At 42.8% G+C, this 22449-nt stretch overlaps 1 protein-coding gene and 1 pseudogene across 4 annotated transcripts in view; one reads left to right on the forward strand and one right to left on the reverse strand.

Moving 5' to 3' along the window:
* Positions 1 to 22449, forward strand: part of GMDS (GDP-mannose 4,6-dehydratase) — a 649100-nt gene that overhangs the window by 336555 nt on the left and 290096 nt on the right. The window lies entirely within an intron of this gene.
* Positions 6150 to 6520, reverse strand: LOC109458600 (anaphase-promoting complex subunit 10; annotated as a pseudogene).

The following is a 22449-nucleotide window of genomic DNA, read 5'->3' on the forward strand; positions in this document are numbered from 1 at the left end:
ACGCTGTCTTCAGGAAAGCTTCCAGTTATGTTCACGAAACAGTCTGAACTGAAGGTCTACTGAAGCCTTCCGAGATTGTTTTTTGGCTTTGAAATTTATTTTATGGTAAACTTATTAAAACTTATGCTTTTTCCCGTTATTTTCAGGGATGGCCCAAGGATTTTGTCTCTCTTGGTTCCATGCAGCCTTAGTTTTGGGCTTTCTTAGTGAGGGTCTTCTCTCTTTAATGGAGGCTACTCTTTAAAAATCTCTTGAATCACCTTTTTCTACTTTGCCACATTGAGACTTGTAACCATTACTCACTTTACCTGTTCTCCAGGTAGCCATGAAGCATGGAAACAGTGGTCTTACATTTTGTCGTAGTTATAAAGTCAGATATTGTTAATTATTCCAGTTTATCAGTATTGGATGAAAGCATTCAGAAAAAAAGTAATGCTGGTGACATGTAAATCTGACACTGTAAGTATTGTTGATAATTGATGTCTTACCAGCCCCATAAACAGGATGGATAGATGGAGAAAGAAGGAAGGAAGAGGAAAAGGAAGCTTTCCTTCTAATTTTATTCTCTCATTGCCATTTCTAGTCTTGACAAAAAGGAGCGTTTATAAAGAAGGTGCTCTTTTTTCAAGCCCTTGTATATACACGATCGCAGTTCTTTTCTTTCTGGCATGAATCCCAATTGTAATTAATTCATTATTTGTGTAATCCCCAATGATTCCCTCTTCTCCATGCTTTTGTAAGCTCCATTAGGGTAGGGCCCTGTTTGTCCTGTTCATTCCTTAATCCCCGGCCACTGGCTACTTCTTGGCCATGACAGTCTGGCCATAAGTATTTATTAAGTGAAGGGGTGATGAGACTGGATTCTCATGGCACCCGCACCTTAAGTGTGATGCTCCCAGGAGGTTCTTCTGATCCCCCAGTCTAAGAACCCATTGCATGTTGTTCTGTATTTTGAATCTCAGAGAACACTTCCAGGTGGTTATTCAGTCTTTCTTCCTTGCTGGACTGCCAGGCCCAGGAGAGCGTGGCCCATGTGTGAGCTCTTGTCCCCGAGTCCCTGGGCCTAGTGCAGCACTGAGTACATGTGGACGCTTACTCAAGCTTTGTCAATGAACAAACAAGTAAACACACTCCCGACAGGGGGCACGGATACTGTCGTCTTGCCTGATTCTTAGAAAAATGAGTTGGACTTGAGAGCGTGAGTGGGTTAACTGGGTCACGTGGTGTGTGGTGGCGCCATCAATAGCTGTTGTCCTGACATTATGTTCTACACTTTTCCGTTGTACCACTGTGGGGACAGAGTCCCAGAGAGCAGTTTCCAGGCTCTCGGCCTGCATGGGGAGGTGCTTGCTGGGCTAGTGAATGACCCTCGACTATGATTGGTTGGCCGTCAGCTGTGATGGGTTGGCCAGTTGGCTGCTGATGTAACTGCGGGGCTGAGTTGATTGGTTGGTTGGTTGGCAGGCAGAGAAGTGAATGGCGGACTGCGGATCGTGTGGCTACTACTGTGTGTGTTTCGCCTGGCCACCAGTGAGACTATAGTGGTATGACTCCCCTACCTATGGCTCCGTGGGTGTTCCTTTTTGGCCTCACCATATCCTGCGTTCTTGTGTGGGGAGCAGAACCAGAGGCCCCGCAGGCCACCCTGCATGACAACCACCCTGACTCAATGTGAAATCCACTCCATGATTGCTCTGAAGAAGACAGTTTCCAGGTCCTGGGGGGACCTGCAGCCCAGGGGTAGGGGACCCAAAAATAAAACTTAGCAGCAGTGGCCAATGCCTCCCGTGTCCTTCAGGGTACACACACAAGGCTGAGTTTGCCCTGGTCAGGGTGACACGCTGCTCCAAGCTGTCTCCAGCACAAGTGAGGTAACCTCACCTGTGGACTTACAGGTCACCCAGCCTCCCTGAGGAGTTCCTAATGAATCACTCCTCAAGGAGATTTAAAAAAAAAATTTGTCTTCTGAGTTCTCGAAGGGATTTTGCCCTTTGGTATAATAAACCCTCCTGATCAGTAAATGTCACCTGCTGAAAACAATCACGTTAAGTGGTGCTTCCTTGGGAGTAAGGACACGGGTACATCTACTGTGCTTACACACGGTGTCTGCTGCTGGAGCCTTCGGGCAACAGACATCCATTCATTCATTTACTTACCAAACACTTCCTGGTGATCTGTTCTGTACAAAGTGATGCCCTCCTTCAGTAGCTTAGCAACCAGTAGGACACAAGTTGATGATATCAGTTCAGAGACAGACCTAGATAAGTTTCTAAAGTATCTTGTAATTCTAACTTAAAAAATAATTCATAAGGTTTCTTTTCTTTAGTGAGTTTTGTTGTGGACAGAAACAGCTGGAAAGACCTTGAGGATCTGCTATGGGGCAGCGTCTGCATACAGCGTGAGGCCTGGGCAGAAAAGGGGGCCGCAGGGCCCATGGTATCCCAGGTGGGCAGGGCCAACTGTGGTATGAATCCAGCCTGCACAAAAGATCAGATACCCTCACGTTTCAAGGAGGTTTTTGTCCAGGAATCATTCAGTGTGAGATAGGTCCGTATCGTGGGTCCTGAGAACCAGGATCAGTGCCAGGTCCCTGTCCAGCTCTGGGAGGTGGTTGGTTACCTTTGGCTCCCCTGGTCCCCAGTGCTGTCTCATAAAGAAGCTTGAGACTGTCATATGACAGCACTATGTATTCACATTTGAATTAAAACTTCAAAAAAATCTTCCTTTTTAAGCTAGGAGAACTATTTGTATAAGACTTACAACTGTGTCCTGGGGGAGGGGCGAGAAAAAATTGCAACTTGATTGATAGAAAGGGATACTTGTACACTTAGAGTAGAAATTCATTTTACAAACGGACTCCCAAAGGATGCTTTGAAATTGTGAGATCTCTCAGTCCAGTAAAAGTATAAAGCTATACATTTTTGATTTTTACAATTTTGAAAGAATACGTCTTTGCCTTTCTCTGTGCCTCAAAAGATGTGTCAGACTTTTGTGGAATTTGAAGGGCCGCATTCTGATGTAAAAACATCTAGCTGCCTGAGAAAAGAGAGCATCATGCCACAGAAATTGCCTACCAAACTTGTTTTGCAATACCATAGTTGGCAGAAGGCATCCCACCTTAATGATGAGAGGCTTACTGCTCTGAAAAGGCTCTAGTGTCCCTGTGACCAAGCCTTCTGTAACCCATTGCACTTGTCACCACACTGACACAGATGCGGCACGGGCCTCATCGCAGGGGGTGCTCGTGGGCCCTGCTTCTAGAGCAGTACAAACACTCTTTGCTTCTTCACCTGGTGCTTTCAAATTGGAGCTTAAACTCCGTGGTCCTGAACCTTTGCCTCTTGGAGTTGTACCATCTACTAACAACCTGCTTTTTGTTTAGTTTTTGTAACATTTGTCATTTTGTCCCGCCGCAAAATTCAGCTAAATTCTCACTCTAAAAATAATGATACATCGAATATATGGTGATGGAAGGAGAACTGACTCTGGGTGATGAACACACAATGGGATTTATAGATGATGTAATACAGAATTGTACACCTGAAATCTATGTAATTTTACTAATAATTGTCACCCCAATAAATTTAATAAAATAAAATTTAAAAAATAAATAAATAAATAAATATAAAATAAATAAAAAATAATGATACAGCTGGGAAGGAAGCCTCATTCTAGCAACCTTAAGACACCCCACAATGAATTTCTCAAAAATTTATTATTTTTTCTTTGAAGATTTTTATGAAAATAAAGCTAACATACAATATTATATTAGTTGCAGGTGTATACCATAGTTATTCATATTATTTGTACACCTAAAGAAGTGATCACCATGATAAATCCAGCAACCATCTGACACCGTACCACGCTATCACAGTGTTATTGGCTATATTGCCTATCCCCGTGACTTGTTTGATACCTAGAAATTTGGACTTCTAATTCCTCTTCACGTTTCCCCCGTTTTTAATTTTTCCATTAAAGTTGACATTCATTATTACTTGATACTAATTTCAAGTGCACAGCATAGTGGAGAGACATTTATATAATTCAAGAGGGGATTCCCCCTCACTAGTCTGGTGCCCACCTGACACTACACATAGTTGTTACCGTATTACTGACTATATTTCCTATGCTTTATTTTACATCCCCATGACTCTTTTATAACTACCAATTTATACTTCTTAGTCCCTTCACCTTTTTCATCCTGCCCTTCAATGTTAATTGCAGCGTTTTTTACAATGGCCAAGATGTGGAAGCAGCCTGGGTGTCCGTCGATAGAAGAATGGATGGAAAGGGGTGGTACACATATACAGTGGAAAATTGCTTAGCCATGGAGGAGAATGGGTTTTTTTCCCCATCTGCGGCGGCTGGATGGACCTGGAGGCTGTTGTGCTGAATGGAGTGTCAGACTAAAAAGAAAGCAGATGCAGTGTGATTTGCCTGTCCCTCAAGCCCCCTCCCATCTCTCACCCTGACAAATCTAGTACCCATCTGATACCATGCATAGTTTTTGCAATACTATTGACTACATTCCTTATGCTATACCCTACATCCCCATGACTACTGTGTAACAACCAATTTGTACTTCTTAATCCCGTCCCTTTTTCACCCACCGCCCCAATCCCTCTCCCACCTGACAACCATCAAAATGTTTTCTGTATCTATGAATTTGTTTTAGTTTTGTTTTATTTTTTTCTTTAGATTCCATATATAAGTGAAATCACACTGCATCTGTCTTTCTTTTTAGTCTGACATATTCCACTCAGCACAACACCCTCCAGGTCCATCCAGCCACCGCAGATGGAAAAAAAACCATTCTCTTCCATGGCTGAGCAATTTTACACTGTGTATATGGACCACCCCCTCTTTATCCATTCTTCTGTTGACGGACACACAGGCTGCCTCCACATCTTGGCCATTGTAAATAATGCTGCAATGAACGTATAGATGCACATGTCCCCTCAAAGTACTGTTTTGGGTTTCTTCAGGTAAATACCCAGAAGTGGGATTACTCGGTTCTTCTTTGTGTCTTGTTAGAGCCTTTGTTTTTTTTGTTGTTGTTTTTTAAGAGAGCTGCCCTTTTTTTTTCCTTTTTCTTTTTTTTGTTTGTTTTTTAAGATTTTATTGGGGAAGGGGAACAGGACTTTACTGGGGAGCAGTGTGTACTTCCAGGCCTTTTTTCCAAGTCAAGTTGTTGTCCTTTCAATCTTAGTTGTGGAGTGTGCCATTCAGCTTCAAGTTGTTGTCCTTTCAGTCTTAGTTGTGGCAGGCGCAGCTCAGCTCCAGGTCCAGTTGCCGTTTCTAGTTGCAGGGGGCACAGCCCACCATCCCTTGCAGGAGTCCAACCAGCAACCTTGTGGTTGAGAGGACGCATTCCAACCAACTGAGCCATCCGGGAGCTCAGCGGCAGTTCAGCTCAAGGTGCCGTGTTCAATCTTAGTTGCAGGGGACGCTGCCCACCATCCCTTGCGGGACTCGAGGAGTTGAACCAGCAACCTTGTGGTTGAGAGCCCACTGGCCCATGTGGGAATCGAACCGGCAGCCTTTGGAGTTAGGAGCATGGAGCTCTAACCGCCTGAGCCACCGGGCCAACCCTAGCCTTTGTTTTAAAGTCTGTTTTGTCTGGTATAAGTATTGCTACCCCAGGATTTTTTTTGTTTGGTTTTTTTCCATTTCCATTTTCATGAAATATCTTTTCTATCCCTTTACTTTCAGTCTGTGTTTGTCTTTCCATCTGAAGTGAGTTTGTTGTAGGCAGCATATGTAAGGGTCTTGTTGTTTTTACCCATTCAGCCACCCTATCTTTTTTTTTTATCCAAAATTTATTTATTAAAGCTACAATAAAATACCTTTCAATGCATACAAAAATTATAAAATAACTGATGCTTTTTCAATAAAGATACCAGCTATAACATTTACTGACAAGAGAAAACTATATGTTTAATGACTTTTATTCTGTTTTCAGTCACCTTATTGAACGATACATCATGAAATCATTAGTTGTACATCTAGGAAATTTACCAATGGAGCAATGGAGCTCTCTTCCACTGGTGTATATATTCTAACTTGTCTCATGTGAGTGTCTCTTCCATTTTGTTGATTGGCTAGAACAGCAGTCTGTATCATGAATGTTTCTTATGATTATCAATCAGTTAAGGGAACGTGAATCCAGCCACTTGGTTCCATCAATTCAAGTTGTCGAATTTCTTGGAGATTGTGGAAATTATTTCCTACTCTGACTGAGATTTTGCTTGGAGTATAGCTTTCATCAGATTTGTAGTCTGCATAAATACATAGTCTTCACTGTTGTTTTTCTTCTGAATTGGATGTTCACTAAATGGGGCTGGCAGCCATCTGACTGCCAGTAAGTTTCTAGACTGTCATCTCATTACTAATCCACCCCACATCCTGGTTTGCAAGATGAGAGTGAGTGACCAACCAGCTTGTGACCCACTTTTCCGTACTGTTCCAGTCCTTTCTGCATAGGGTCAGCACCAGGAGGTGTCTTGTTTGGTGTGGTCATTTTTAAAATAGTAGCTTGCAGACCTGGCTTGCCGCAGCTCAAGGGTTTAGGCTTGCCGCAGCTCAAGGGAGTGCAGCTCTGTGCCACTCCCACTCAGCTTCTCAGGATAACCTGGCTTCCCCAACGACATTGAATTGGTGTCGCAGCTCAGCCATCCTGTCTTTTGATTGGAGCATTTAAACCATTTACATTGAAAGTAATGGTTGATAGGTATGTAGTTATTGCCATTTTATTGTTCATAGTTCTTTTTTTGTTTGTTTGTTTGTTTTTTAAGATTTTATTGGGGAAGGGGAACAGGACTTTATTGGGGAACAGTGTGTACTTCCACGCCTTTTTTCTAAGTCAAGTTGTTGTCCTTTCAATCTTAATTGTGGAGGGTGCCGTTCACCTCCAAGTTGTTGTCCTTTCAGTCTTAGTTGTGGAGGGCGCAGCTCAGCTCCAGGTCCAGTTGCCGTTGCTAGTTGCAGCGGGTGCAGCCCACCATCCCTTGCGGGAGTCAAACCGGCAACCTTATGGTTGAGAGGATGCGTTCCAACCAACTGAGCCATCCGGGAGCTCAGCGGCAGCTCAGCTCAAGGTACCGTGTTCAATCTTAGTTGCAGGGGGCGCTGCCCACCATCCCTTGCGGGAGTCGAGGAATCAAACTGGCAACCTTGTGGTTGAGAGCCCACTGGCCCATGTGGGAATCGAACTGGCAGCCTTTGGAGTTAGGAGTACGGAGCTCCAACCGCCTGAGCTACCGGGCCAGCCCACATTGTTCACAGTTTTGATCCTTTTTTTCTTTTCTTTTTTTTTTTTTTTTTTTATCTTAAAGAAGTCCCTTGAAGATTCCTTAGTATTTTCTTGTCTGGGAAGCTCTTTATGTGTCCTTCGATTCTAAATGATAGCTTTGTTGGGTAGAGTAATCTTGGTTGTAGGTCATTGCTTTTAACCACTTTGAATTTTTCACCACTTTGAATATTTCCTGCCAATCCCTCTGACCTGCAGTTTCTGTTGAGAAATCAGCTGACAGTCTTATGGGAGCTCCCTTGTAGGTAACTAACTGCTTTTCTCTTGCTGCTTTTGGGATTCGATCTTTGTCTTTAACCTTTGGCATTTTAACAATGATGTGTCTTGGTGTGGGCATCTTTAGGTTCGTCTTGTTTGGGACACTCTGTGCTTCCTCGGCTTGTATATTTATTTCCTTCTCCAGGTTAGGGAAGTTTTTTTGTCATTATTTCTTCAAATAGGTTTTTAATCCCTTGCTCTCTCTCTTCTCTTTCTGTAACACTATGATGTGACTGTTGGTACACTTGATATTGTCCCAGAGGCCCCTTAAACTGTCCTCATTTTTTGGATTCTTTTTTCTTTTTGTTGTGCTGATTGGGTGTTTTCTGTTGCCTTATCTTTTAAATTGCTGATTTGATCCTCTGCTTCATCTAACCTACTGTTGATTCCTTCTAATATATTCTTCATTTCTGTTATTGTATTCTTTATTTCTAACTGGTTCTTTTCTATGTTTTCTATCTGCACTTTTATATTTTCTATCTCTTTGTTGAAGGTTTTCCTGTGATCATTGAGCGTCCGTTCAAAACCAGTGTTTTGAACTCTACATCTGGTAGATTGTTTGTCTGCATTCTGTTTAGTTCTTTTTCTGGAGCTTTATTCTGTTCTTTTATTTGGACATGTTTCTTTGTCTCCCCATTTTGGCTGCCTCCTCATGTTTGTTTCTATGTATTAGGTAGGGCTGCTATGTCTCCCAGTCTTAGTAGAGTGGCCTTATGTAGTAGGTGTGCTGTGGGGTTCAGTGGCACAGTCTCCCTGTTCACCTAAGCCGGGTGCTCCAGGTGTGTCCCTTATGAGGGTTGTGTGTGCCCTCCTGTTGTAGTTGAGCTTTGGTTTCTGTTTGAACATCAGTGGTGGGATTGATCCTCAGGCTGATTGGTTGTGAGGACTGGCTGTGACTATAGTGGAGGAGCTACTGTGTAGGGGCTGACCCGACAGAGCAGGATTTGCTTTAGCAGGACTCTGGTAACTGCCCAGCCTGCCCTTGGAGTTTGATGTCCTTGGAGGTAGTCAATGATGCTCCCACTGTGTCGGTGAAACTGGCCACTTGGTATGCCAACCACAGGGCTTCCTGGCAGGGGCTCTACCACACGTCAAGTTCAGCTGCAACCTCTGCCCTGCCTGAGACCACCTGGTATGAACCACAAAGCAGTCGGCAGATGGGCGCCACCCACATTGGGCTTGGTGGTGCCTTGTGAGGCCAAGCCACAGACTGAGGCTGGCTTTCGCTAGTGCCAGGCTTAAGGCTGCCCAGTCACAGGTACAGGACTCACCAAAGCCAGATGCTGCCTGTTTGGGTTTTGTGAACTTTTGAGAGATTTTAGGAATGTCTACAGCATGAGCCATGACAGGTCATTTATATGGAAAAGCCACCAGAAGTAGCTTGGGTGGGCCCGACATTTGGTGAGGTGGGGTCTCAGAGAATCAGCACAAGTGAACAGTGTTAGCCAGGTTGATGGAGACTCAGATCTGGCAGCTGCCTGGGCTTGCACCCCAGGAACAGGGAAGGGCTCAATAAAGAAACTGTAGCCTCCCCCAACACTTATGTCTAGACAAAATCTGCCCTTCCAGCCCTTGCTCTGCAGCCAGACAACTCAGTTCTTAACCATATGTCCCTGACTCCTTTCAAGCTACTGCCCCACCACTGGAGCTCAGAGTGAGTGAGTCCATCAGCAAGTAGGTTCACGCATGGGCCCTTCATGATGACTCCACCTACCCTCTGGTACTTCAGCTACCCTCTGTCTCACTCAGCCATAATCTCTGCTGGTTTTCACAGCCAGAAGTTATGGGACTTCTCTCCCCAGCACTGAAACCTGGGGTGGGGAGCCTGGTGTGTGGCTCGGACCCCTCCTCACTTCTTAGCGGAGGACCTCCACAGCAGAGATATCCCTCCCAGTTTTTAATGGTCACACACAGGTGTGGGACCAGCCTGTCCCATGTCTCTGCCCCTCCTACCAGTCTCAAGGTGGCTTCTTCTGTATATCTGTAGTTGTAGGGCTTCAGTTCAGCTAGACTTCAGGTGATTCTCAGTGATGGCTGTTCTGTGATTTAGTTGTAATTTTGATGTGGTTGTGACAGGATATAAGCACAGCATTTACCTATTCTGCCATCTTGACTGGATCTGCCTTGAAAATGTGTGTTTCTTTAATGTTCATCAGAAGATACGCAGTAAGGAGGCAAAATTGGGACCATAAAAGAGGTTTTAGTTAGTATTTATGGTAAATTTTATGCTTTGTGTATATGTACAGATTATACAGTAATCAGTCTAGGTCTGCTTATATACAGTTTTTTTAGATGAGTGATTTTGATAAATCACAATAATTAAAAATTAGAAGTCCACACATATACACTCCTTTTATAAAAAGTAATTTAGTCAGTAACACAGGTACATCGTAAATGACTCAAACAATTTTCCATTCATGTTTGAGAGTTTACCAGTTAGCTTTTTCTAAGACTTCCATTTTCAATACTGGTATTTGTTTTGTTTTGTTTGTAGAGCACATTTTCTTCATAGTATTCTGAATATAATACAGTTACCTTTGAGGTGTGTTTTCACGCACTTTAATCATACTTGTAAAACCTAAAATTTTCATATGGATAAGTATGCCTGAAGTCAAGCTACATTGAAGTCATATGCTATTTTAAACAAAATACATTATATAAATTTATGTAATTTTGTGAGAATTTTAGTATATGTGCTGCCAAAGCGAGCATGTTTTTGTGAGAATTTTAAACATGAAGCAGTCAAGTCAAAAAGAAAGATTTCTTTACTAAATCATCTTTCTTGGTGTTTTCAAAAATTAAACTATTTGTCAACTCTTTGTATTTTTTATGGTAATTCCCTATAATACCTCTTTTTTTCCCCAAGACTCTATTGGGGAAGGGGAACAGGACTTTAATGGGGAACAGTGTGTACTTCCAGGCCTTTTTTCCAAATCAAGTTGTTGTCCTTTCAATCTTAGTTGTGGAGGGCACAGCTCAGCTCCAGGTCCAGTTGCCATTTCTAGTTACAGGGGGCACAGCCCACCATCCCTTGTGGGAGTCAAACCGGCAACCTTGTGGTTGAGAGCCCACTGGCCCGTGTGGGAATTGAACCGGCAGCCTTCGGAGTTAGGAGCATGGATCTCTAACCGCCTGAGCCACTGGGCCGGTCCTATAATACCCTTTTTAATATATGCTAGATATGGCATAAATATTTTGTCTTGAGCCAAGAAAATCCGAACTCAATTTAAAAATTAAACTATGAAAACCTTTTTACTTTTGGTACTTGAGTTCATATGAAAAAGATTTCAAATTTTAATATAGGCAACTTATAGAAAGAGGGGTAGAGAAAGTGTACTTGCATTTTTCCAGCCAGATTACTTTCATGAGCGTTTTAAAGGCAATAATATTTAAAAGAACATTACTAAAATCTTTTTTCAATGTGTAACATCATCTGTTCTGTGGACAGAATTGTTTAGTGACTTCGGTACAATGTTTGTGTGGTTTTTTTTAATTTATCATTATAATTATGGATCTTTGGGTAGTCCTAGTCAACAGTGATTAAAAAAATATTTTCTTGAATCTCTCTCACACCCACCCATCCCTTTCTTAATGGATCACCTGAGGAGAGCTTTGTCCCTTTTCAGATATTTCTGTTTTTTGAGTTCTCTGATAGATTGAAAAGGGTTTCAGAGTGTGGGTTCTTCATGTAGTCTGCGACTGCATCCTGGCCTGCCTTTTACTTCCTCCACAACCCAAGAAGCTCTCACTGTAAGATTTGGGGGTCCTATTTATTTCATCTGGTGCATGTTCAAATAGACGTTGAAACCATGGCACATCTATGATTTGAGACCCAATAATCTAAGATTTTCAATGGGGAATTGTGAACTCAGACCTCTGGGGTGTATGAGACTTACAAGGTGGATTCAGGTAGGCCAGCTTTGTCAAATTGGGATTTTGGTAGTTCCAGTGATGGTTTCGATACTGCTTAATACAAACCCCCCTACTCAGGGCACTGGCTCCCTGGTCTGTATACTGAAGCCCACATTCCTTGGCCTGATAGTGAAGGCTGCGTATGTCCTACCCTGACTTCACTGTCTAGCCTTTCGTTCAGATTCTCAGCTAGAATGTCCAGGAAAATATCCAGATCCCAGGATAGAATGGGGTTTTCCTCTTCCAGATTTGAGTGGCAAGTCACCAGCACCACTTTCTACTTTGCAATATTCATTTCTGCAGGCTTCATCTCCCCTACTAGGCTTTGTTCTAGAAGCAAGGATTATGTGCCTCTGTGGTGCCTATCAGGGTTTTATACACAGTTGATCCTCAGTAAAGTTTGATAAGTGAATGCATGTGTCCTCTTGAAGCCTTCATGAATCATCTGTTGGTGGTAAGTGATCAGAATTGCCCTGAAATGTGTATGAAATGATAGGCAGTCCCTTCATGGTAGGGTTGCCAGATTTAGCAAATAGAATTATCGGAATCCAATTAAATTTAATTTCACATAACAACATATAATTTTTAGTATAAGTGTGTCCCAAATACTGCATGAAAACAGTGATGCAAAAAAATTATTCACTGTTTATATGAAATTCTAATACCACTGGATGCCTTGCATTTATCTGGCACTGCTATTCTGTGATTGTGGCTAAAGTAGTAACGGGGCTAATTCTGCTGTCCAAAATGTCACCCTTCCATCTGGTCATAGTTGTCAGATGTGTGACGTTTCCTTACAATGCACATAGTCATGGTGAAGTCAAACCTTTTTGTTCACAGACACCACCTGAACAGACATGAACTAGACTGTGTATCCCTCCCCTCAGCTGCCCTGTACTGAGCACAGTGCCAGGTGCATGGAGGGCATAGCAGACGTGGTGCCTGGCCTCTTGGAGAGAGTGTATGTTCTAGGGGAAAGGTTCGTCAGTCAGACGGCAGAGGCACTGTGATGATCGGCCATAAGCACTTTACGGGAGGTGTGGCCTGTCCCTGAGCAGCCTGACCCAGCCTTTGTGTTCCTGGGTGGCATCTGAATTTAGATCTTTCAGGCATAGCTTTGTGTTTGGAGGCCTGTGGGTATACCGTGTTTCCCGAAAATAAGACCTAGCTAGACCATCAGCTCTAATGTGTCTTTTGGAGCAAAAATTAATATAAGACCCGGTCTTATTTTAGTATAAGACCCAGTCTTATAATATAATATAATATAATATAATATAATATAATATAATATAATATAATATAATATAATATAATATATAATACAATACAATATATAATATGATATAATATATAATATAATATAATACCGGCTATAATATAATATAATAATATAATATAATACTGGGTCTTATATAATATATATACTGGGCCTTGTATTAATTTTTTCTCCAAAAGACCCTCTAGAGCTGATGGTCTGGCTAGGTCTTATTTTCAGGGAAACATGGTAGCTCGTTTGTGAAGCTAGAAGAAATCCATTGCGGCTCCCATGAAAAGCTGACGATGGCCCAAGGTAAGGCAAGCGACAAAGATATGGGTCATTTCAGCGGGAATGAAACTAAAGTCCGGAATTGTTTAACTTATTCAAGTTCAGTGTCCCTGCCCCTGAACCTCTTGTTACTCCTCTACACCACCTTGTTGCTTTGAGGGCAGCCTCTAGCTCCTGACCGTCATCACTAACTACGCAGTCCTTCCCAACCACAGCTCAGAGTTGTATGTCGTCGGTGGAATCAGAAGTGCCACATCCGTCAAGATCTCTTAGGACTTACCTCACTTATTTGCATTTGACCCCTTTCTTCCATGCATTCTTCTTGCTTCTTTCTTTACTCTCTCGTTCCCCCTTCTTCTCTTCCTCCCTCCCTTCCAGAAATAAAAGCCCTTATTATGTATAAGCTCTATCCCAGAATCGGGAATCCTGGTGAATAAGCCACGGAAGTTTGCCGCTTTCTTGACCTTACACTTAAATGAGAGGAGACTTGCATTCAAAGGCGAAGTACTGCCCCAGCTTGGAAGCACAGTGCTGTGACGGAGTGGCTGGGACAGGGTAGTCACTGAAGGGGAAAAAGTCCTCTCTAAACAGGTGCCATTTAAGCTGAGAGGTGGATGATGAGACAGAGCCAGCCAAGCAATGAGCCAGTGCAACAACTTTCTAGAGAGACAACAGCAAGTGCAGAAGCTCTGAAACAGGTACGGGCTTGACTCATTTGAGGAACAGAAAGCCATAGTTCCTGGGACAAAATTAATGAAGAGGAGAGTAACATAGGCCATGTAAGGACACAGTGAGAAGATGGCTGTCTTGAAGCCAACGAGAGAGATCTCACCAGAAATCAGCCCTGCTGACATCTTAATCTTTGACTTCTGGCCCCCACAATCATAAGAAAATAAATGTCTGATGTTTCAGCCCTCCAGTCTGTGGAACTTTGTGATGGCAGCCCTAGAAAACCAATCCAGCCTTCTTGTCCTGCCCACTCCTTTTACAAAGCATGGCTTCCACCAGCGCTGTGTACGGAGCCCTGCCACCTGCCTCACTAGTCCAGCCCTCCTCCACCTACCACCTGCTCCTTCTCCTGAATCTACCACCTTGTTCACGTGACCATACGTAGGTGCTCTTACCCAAAACTGGGACTTTGTCCTAAAGATTTCCGCTCATCATCCTCCTCCCCCTCCCCCTCCCACAGGGAGTACCAGGGCTTGTCTCTTCCACTCCCAGAGGCATCAGGCAGACCCGTCTCCATGTTCATCCCTAGCAGTGTAACCTGTAACTTGGTTATCCTTACCTAGGAAAGGGCTCCTAACCTGCTGTCTGCAGAGTAGGTGTTTGATGGCACTTGTGGTAGTAGGTCACATTTTGATGACATAATGTCTATACCACCATCCAAAACGTGTGAATCGTGTCATTCCCTTGTTCAAGTGTTCTCAAATCTAAATCTGATACAACTGCATGCGACGTACCAGCACCTGCACGCTCTCACTCAGTCTCCCTGTCTCAGTTTCTCTTGCCACTCCTCTCTCCTCACAGCACCAACCCATTTACCATTCTGTAAAGTTCCCAGATATTGACATGCCTCTGTGCTTTTATACCTGTTGTTTCCCCATTTGAAATCGCCTCCACCTTCACCCCACCTGTTCACTCTAATTTCTGCTAGAATGTCAAGCCACTTAACGTAAGGGCCTTGTCCTCCCATCCTGTCAGCCACACCAGTTAGCACGCAGTAGTGGCTCTGTGAATTTCGTTGAGTAAAAGAAGGAATGTGTCCTAAAGGCCTTCCCTCTGTAGTTTTCCAAAGGAGGTGATTATGTACTCCCAGGGGATATTGGCAATGTCTGCAGACATTTTTCATCATCATATCTAGTGAGTCAGGCCAGGGGTCTGCAACACATTCTACTATGCATATGACAATGGAGAATAAATAACCTAGCCCTAAATGTCAATAGTGCCAATGTTCAGAAACTCCACCTTAGCTTCTGTCCCTCAGGGAGCTGCCCTTCCCAGCCAAGCTCCTACTCCCACAGCTCTGCTTGTGCCTTTGTGGTGGCTCTTAGGAAATGACTCTGATCAGGGCTCTTCTTTATCCTACCCTTTCTATATGAACTCCTTGAGGCCGGGAACCTTTGTGCTTGTAGGTACTGCCCTAGGGCTCTGTAAGTAACAATTGAGAAGAATGAATAAAAAAAGAAATGAATGGTAGAAGATGCTATATATATGCAATTATAGTTGATATTCAATATTATTTTACATTAGTGTCCTGTTGCCTCCACATTTTACACATGGGTCAGCTCTGCATCTCTGTATCTGGTGGTTAGGACTGGAGATGCAGACAAGAGATGGGTGGAGCATGAACAGAGCTGTGTGAGAGCTTGTTGACCAGGGCACTACTGTGAGACAGACTCTAGGTAATTGGCATGCAAACTAATTTCATGATTCATTTGTACTGTGTGTGCACTAGACTTCACAGAGGAGAAGGTGGCAAGAATAATTATTGCTGCCCAGTGGAAGACTGCGGTGCTGGAAATGTCCAATACAGTACTCAGGAGCCCATGTGGCTCTGGAGTTCTTGAAGTGTGGCTGGTGCAACGAAGGAGCTCGATGTTCAGTTTTATTCATTTTAATTAAAGTAAACTTAAGTGGCCACATTTGGCCCATGCACTACAGACTTGAAGGCTGTTTCGGGGCTGCTCCACCACACATGGTAGTCTTGGGAACATTTTCTTAACCTTATCACAGCTCATCGTGGGCAGGGAAGAATGAGAAGTAATACAAAGTTCTAAAAAATAAAAAACAATGCAGTGGGAAAAGTAGTCCATTTTCCCAGAGACCTTAATGGTCTGGGTCACGTGATCAGCGTGTGGCTAATGGAAGTCAGGCTTAGCTGGGCAGGAGGGGAAAAGCATGACAGGCAAGCCAGGGCCACCCTCAGACACTCCCAAACTCACAGCCCGGGGCAAAAAAGTACTGCCAGTGCCCAGCCATGCCGCAGTAATGTTCCCGGACCTCTTTGACCTTTGAACAGGTTCCAGTGTACACTACTTTCAGATGGGAATGAGTAGAAATTAGTTCTAGAATATAAAATTTGTTAATAAATTATACAGCCTATGGCGAGATGAGAATGTCTTTTGGCATTTACTTTGAGGGGATGTGATTTTTAATAAGTATTTTTAATTGTTAATAGATAAAATAAGCCCAGTCAGCAAATATATTTTGAATGCCTATTGCTATGACCCCACTATCAGTCAGCATTGGGGCATTGTGGGTACAGAGACCCAGAGAGTAGTTTACAGGCTCTCGGCCTCACGTGGAAGGGTGCTGGCTCCGGTGGTAGATGGCCGTGGGCTGTGGCCGATTAGCTGATTGGCCGCTGGTATAACTGCTGCGGCTACGGAGGAGAGCCGAGGACTGCTGAGGATTGCTGAGGAGCCGAGCAGAGCCGAGGAGAGCGGAAGAGGAGAGCCAAGGAGAGCGGAAGAGAGGAGAGGAACAGAGTCGAGAGAGTGGAGGAGAGTCGTCAGTCGGTTGCAGAAAGGCTGATGGCAGGTCGCGCGTCCGGTGGGCCCAGCCTCCAGTGAGACCATAGTGGTATGACTCCCCTACCTATGGCTCCGTGGGTGTTCCTTTTTGGCCTCACCATATCCTGCGTTCTTATGTGGGGAGCGGGACCAGAGACCTCGCAGGCCGCCCCGCACGACAAATGGCAGAGCGAGCAGGGTCTCCCGCAGGACAGGCATATTTGAGAGGACTGTAAGACAACCCCCAAACTCCATGGAGCTCAGACACTTTTGCAAAAACATTTGACTTTTTAAAATACGATTTTTTTTCACTCCTATACCGTTTAACTGTAATATTTTTGGCAAAATAGCCTTTAATACTTGGGATATGTTTATTCCCTTACTAGTTTCAACAAAAGTTCATCGTCACCAAGTCAGTGCCAACAGGAGTCCTCAATTTGGGGTGTGGTGAGGGGAGAGACTTTATTCAGTGAAAACAGCTCAATTGTGAAACATCTCATCTCGTCTGTCGAACAAGGAGGCTCGACAGCTCAACTGTGATACACTTCAGCTGTGGAACCCTATGGCTGTGGAACAGCATGGTTGTGAGGTGGGCCTGGGCAAGAAGACCTCTAGGGTTATAGCCCAGCTCCCCTGTCTCAGCTCCAGCCAGGAGAACGCAGCCTTTGCCTCACCTGGAGGGATTTGAAGCTGGCTCATACAGAGACGAGTCCCCGCCTCTGGTCCCTGATTGGTCCATTTTCATGCAAATGAGGACTCTAAACTATGAGCATAGTTTAATTGGTCCTGATTGGTCAGAATGGAGCTGCTCTGACTGATTAGTGAAGACGTAAATGAAGCCATAGCTTGCATCTCCGATTAGAGGGGAACGTTCTCAGTCCTATTGGTTGAATTTTGATCCTAGGAGCTCTCTTGTAAGGGTTGACTCAGAAGGCAGGAGGCTTGGAAGCCCAGTCCGTGGCCTGTCCCTGAAATGCAGTGTGCATGAGGGAACTGTGCAAACATTGGCTGGTAGGCTCTGGTTCTGCGTTTGATCCCAGTTACCCAGGAGGTGTCCTTTTTGGCAGGTATATTCTTTTTGGTTTAACACTAGATAGCTCGTGGAACTAAAACAATAGATGTAACATGTTTCTTTCTACATAATAAGAGAAGAAAGATTTAGGTGAAAATGAGATAAATGTGTTTTCACTTTGGAATTGTAAAGAAAGCACTCAGCAGTATTTAAGATATTTGATATCATTATTCTCTCCTATTCTATTAATGTTTTAATATTAAATATTTTAATAGTAAAAGTAGATGGTTATTTAAGGAAGAAATTTTTTCACAACTGGATGATTTTTAACAGGACAATTTAATATATGACCCTTTTGTTAGTAGCTACATGGCCATTCTTCCAGGTGGAATCCCCCTGGCTTTTCTCAGAGTGGTAGTATGATCAGATTAGAAGTGTGAGTAAAATATTATTATAATTGGTTAAAGCATTAGGCTCATAAATTGATCAATAATTTTTCAAGAACATCATAGGTTATAATTTAATTTCATTAAAGAAAAATGTGATAGCTAAAATGACAAGATGTTTATTTTTGTGTCAGGTATTCTGTGATTAATTAATTAAATATTTCTCATCGGTGGTGACCTCTTGTCTCTCAGCCACACACTGACTTTCACAGCTGTGCCTCCTTCCTTCTGACTGCAGTCGAGAGAAACCAGATTGTCCCCCGCCACCTCTGAGCTCTGTCTTACCTAACTCGGGGGTGCCTGTCTGCCTTCCAGAAGGCTCCCTTTGGAGACGAGTATCAATGAGCTTCTGGGGTTCTGAACCCAAAAGTCTCAGGTTTATAAAAGGTTCACGGCAGGTCAAATATTGTTCAGTATATTTTTTTAAAGGGTTGCTTGAGCTAATTGAATTTCTTATATTCATTAATTCCTCTTCTTCCATCTCCACCCCCCTCCGAATAAATGGCCCTTCACAGGAATCCAATTTAGCCTCAATGCACCTTATTCACACTGCCTTTTATTGGAGCCACATTCCAGCCAGCTGTAAGACTGCCTGGCTGCCTCAGGTTTCCCAATTTAGCTCTGGAAATGATTTCAACATGGCAAAAACTTTTCACTGGCCAATTTGGAAAACAGGATTTAATTTGTGAAGAAAGCCCAAAATGGCAACTGAAAATGAAAAAGAGGATGGAGAAGGTTGGGACGGGGGACAACCAGAGAAAGGAGAAGAGAAACCTTTGTAATTCTCTTCCCGGTGCTCCTTCCTTCTCCCCAACCTGGCCTGGTTCCATTTTCTTAAGTTGAGGTTAGGACAGGGAGGTTTATGTAGGAGAGCTGTTCAGCCTTGCACTTTTGTCACTCTCCTTGGGGTTTCTCTTCTTGGCTTCAGTTTAATTGCAGCACTGGTATAAACAAGGGGCTAGTGTGGAGCCCTCTGCAGCTGAAGGAGAATGGGCAGCAATGGTTAGGAGGGGTCTTAGAACCCAGGCCGAATCACGTGTCTTGTCTGGGAGCAGCAGGTAGGAAGGGCACCGGTGCGCAGCTGTGAGGGAGAACGCGTGTCTAATTAAAGTAGGTTGGGCATCAAATGTTCACATTTACACGGCAGGGGAGCAGAAAGTACTAACGCTTCCCTTACAAAACCATTGAACTTAAGCCACCCTGCTCAATTGGAGTCTGTTAGATCCGAAAGTTATTTTTAAGTAATTCATATGAGGTGTTAAAAGGTTAATTAAAAGTGGATTTCTTGTGGGCTTTGGTAAAGGATACGTTACTAAAATGCACACAGGTAGATTCTAGGTTCCGTAGGCAGATTGATTTCCAAGTCCAGGGAGAACATAGGTGTACTTCTAGGTAAGTTGTGTGTGTGTGTGTCCTTGCTTTCCTCTTTGGGTATATGCTTTAGTCTCTCCCAAGAGAAAAGAAATACTGTATTTACATTACTAAACATAATTTAGTAATACTGGTAAGTTTTATTTACATATCTACTGTGTTGCTTCTGTTGTATGGAATTTGTAATATCAAAATAAGCAAGTTTATTATTTGTAGTGGGGTTTTTTTGAACACTGCTTTTCGAATAATTTCAAAAACCTAATTAATACCTTCAGAAGTTAACCATTGACCATAACACTGTCTGTATTTAGCTGTATCATTTAGACATAGCTCCTAGATGTTCATCGTTGATTGAATTTGTGCAGTTCTTTGGTTTCATCAGCCCTTTCGGCACCTAGAAGAGATGTTGCTGGGGTCATATACCCTCCTCACATTGACACTGTTTCCCAGGTTTCTGGATCCTTGCCTCTGTCAGCCTAGCCCAGAGGTTCTCAAACTTCTAGCATGTATCAGAATGACCTGGAAGTTTTGTTAAAACACAGATTTTTTTGCCAACGCCAGAGTTTCTCATACAGTGGATCTGACTGGGTCCTCAGAATGTGCATGTTTAACAATTTCCCAAGTAATCCTGCTGCTGCGACTCTTGGTACCACAAGTGGAGAGCTAGCCATTCACCCACATCCTGACCCAACAATATGAAAGTGGTTTTAAAAATTTGCAGTTCTGGAGATCTAATATACAGCATGATGACAGTAGTTAATACTGTAAATTTGCTAAGAGGGTAGATCTTAAGTGTTCTCACCATGAATGAAAAAAGAAAAACAGAACATAGTAACTATGTGAGGTGATGGATATGTTAAGTATCTTTGTTAAGGTGATCATTTCACAATGTATAGATAAACACCGTATCAAGTTATCAAATTTTATACCTTAAATATGTACAGTTTTTGTCAGTTATACCTCAATAAAGCTGAAAAAAATTAGAATGACTAATTAGGAACTCACATATTTATACTAAGTTGATAATTTCTTTAAAATAAGGAGGAAGTGTTCTAATTATCCAGGACTGCCACTAACATTTTTCCAAATTATCATCATCTATTCTAGAAGTTCTGGGATTGGGCTAAGAACAGGAGTGGGCCCGCACTCTAGCACAGCCTCTCATGACAGCAGTTTATTCCATACTCCAGAGCATTTACTCTCTGCTCTGACCATGTAGGTATCACGGCTTGCACTTGGAACAGTTCTATACACCAGGGGAGATATGGATTTATATCTCAACTATCCTGAAGCCAACCATAGTGAGTGTTCCATTTAGGACAATGTCATGGAGAATGTATAGGAAAGAATAAAGAAAATGACTTGTAGAAGTGGAAACCACATGGCTCGACAAATGTTTGTGCACAGGAAGCAAAGGAAAGAATCAAAAATGACTCCACATATCAGACCAGGAGAATTAATGGCAGTGCCATGTGTTTTTTTGTTTTGTTTTGTTTTGTTTTGTTTTGTTTTGTTTTGTTTTGTTTTTAATACCAGGAGCTGGATTTGGGAAAGGAAGTAAAGCTTAATTTCTAAAATATTAGCCCCTACATTTGTAGTCAGTTGGTTTTCAATAGGGTACCAAGACAATTCAGTGGGGAAAGAACCTCGTGTCATACACAAAAATTAACTCAGATTGTAGCTATAAATGTAACAAAACTATAACATTCTTAGGAAAAAAACTTGGGGAAAGCTTTCTTAGATATCACACTTAAAGCACAAGCAACAACAACAACAAAATAGATAAATTGGACCTCGTCAAAATTAAAAACTTTTGTGTTTTATAGAACACTGTCATGAAAAAGCAACCCACCAAATAGGGGAAAATATTTGCAAGTCATACCTGAAAAGCAATCAGAATATGTAAATAAGTCTTACAACTCAATAACAAAAACAAATAACCCAATTAAAAATATGCAAAGGACTTAAATAGACATTTCTCCAAAGAAGGCGTTTGTCAGTAAGCACATAACGAGATGCATCATTAGTCATTAGGGATATTTTATGCAAGTCAGAACCTTGGGATACCACCCCACACAGCACCAGAATGACTCTAATCAAAAAGACAGATTCCTAACAAGTGTTGGCGAAGATGTGGAGAAATGGGAACCTTCATTCATCATTGGTGGGAATGTAAAATGTCTCAGCTACTTTGTAAAACAGTTTGGCAGCTCCTCAAAATGTTAAATATACGTACATATCTTAGAAAAATGAAAACACATGTCCACACAAAAAGTTGTACACAAATATTAATGGCAGCATTATTCATAACAACCGTAAAGTAGAAGCAACTCAAAAGCCATACAGATAAAACGTGGCATATCCGTATGATGGCATATTACTCAGCCATCTAAAGAATGAAGTACTGATACATGGGACAACATTGATAAGCCTGTGAGCATTATGCCATGTAAAGAGAAACCTAAAAGGCAACATGTTGTATGATTCCATTTGTATGTCTTGCCCAGAACAGGCAAGTCTGCGGTGACATGAAGTAGATTAGTGAATTGTCTAGTACGGGGGGCCAGGGACGGAGAATGATTGTGAATGGGTACGGGGGATGATAAATGTTCTAAACTTAGATTGCTGTACAACTCTATGACTCTGCTAAAATCCACTGGATTATGCACTTTAACTGGCTGAATTGTATGGTTTGTGAATTATGTATCAATGACGTTTTTTTAAAGGAAATAAAAATTTTAATCTCAGCACACCAAGAGTACATGCAAGGGCGAAGTCCAGTGGTGTTTGAAACTTGGGAGACAGGGCTGGACCAAAGGGAAGCATTTGAAGCTCAGCCTGAGGAGTGGGTGAAGCTGTGGCAGTGAATCGAGAATCCCGGGAGAGCGCCGGGAGTCAACAGTGAAGCTGTGTGAATGCAGACCCTGACAACACAGCTGTATTTTGTAAGGTCAGGAAGAAGACAGATGAAAAATGGGCTAAGAGGTAATGAAGGAACAGATAATGGTACGGAAAAATGGAAGGGAAGGAGAGGAGAGGCACAGAGGAGGCCCTTAACAAAGGCAGTGCTTATGGAACGA

Source organism: Rhinolophus sinicus, linkage group LG06, assembly GCF_036562045.2.
Source record: "Rhinolophus sinicus isolate RSC01 linkage group LG06, ASM3656204v1, whole genome shotgun sequence".
Lineage (NCBI taxonomy): Eukaryota > Metazoa > Chordata > Mammalia > Chiroptera > Rhinolophidae > Rhinolophus > Rhinolophus sinicus.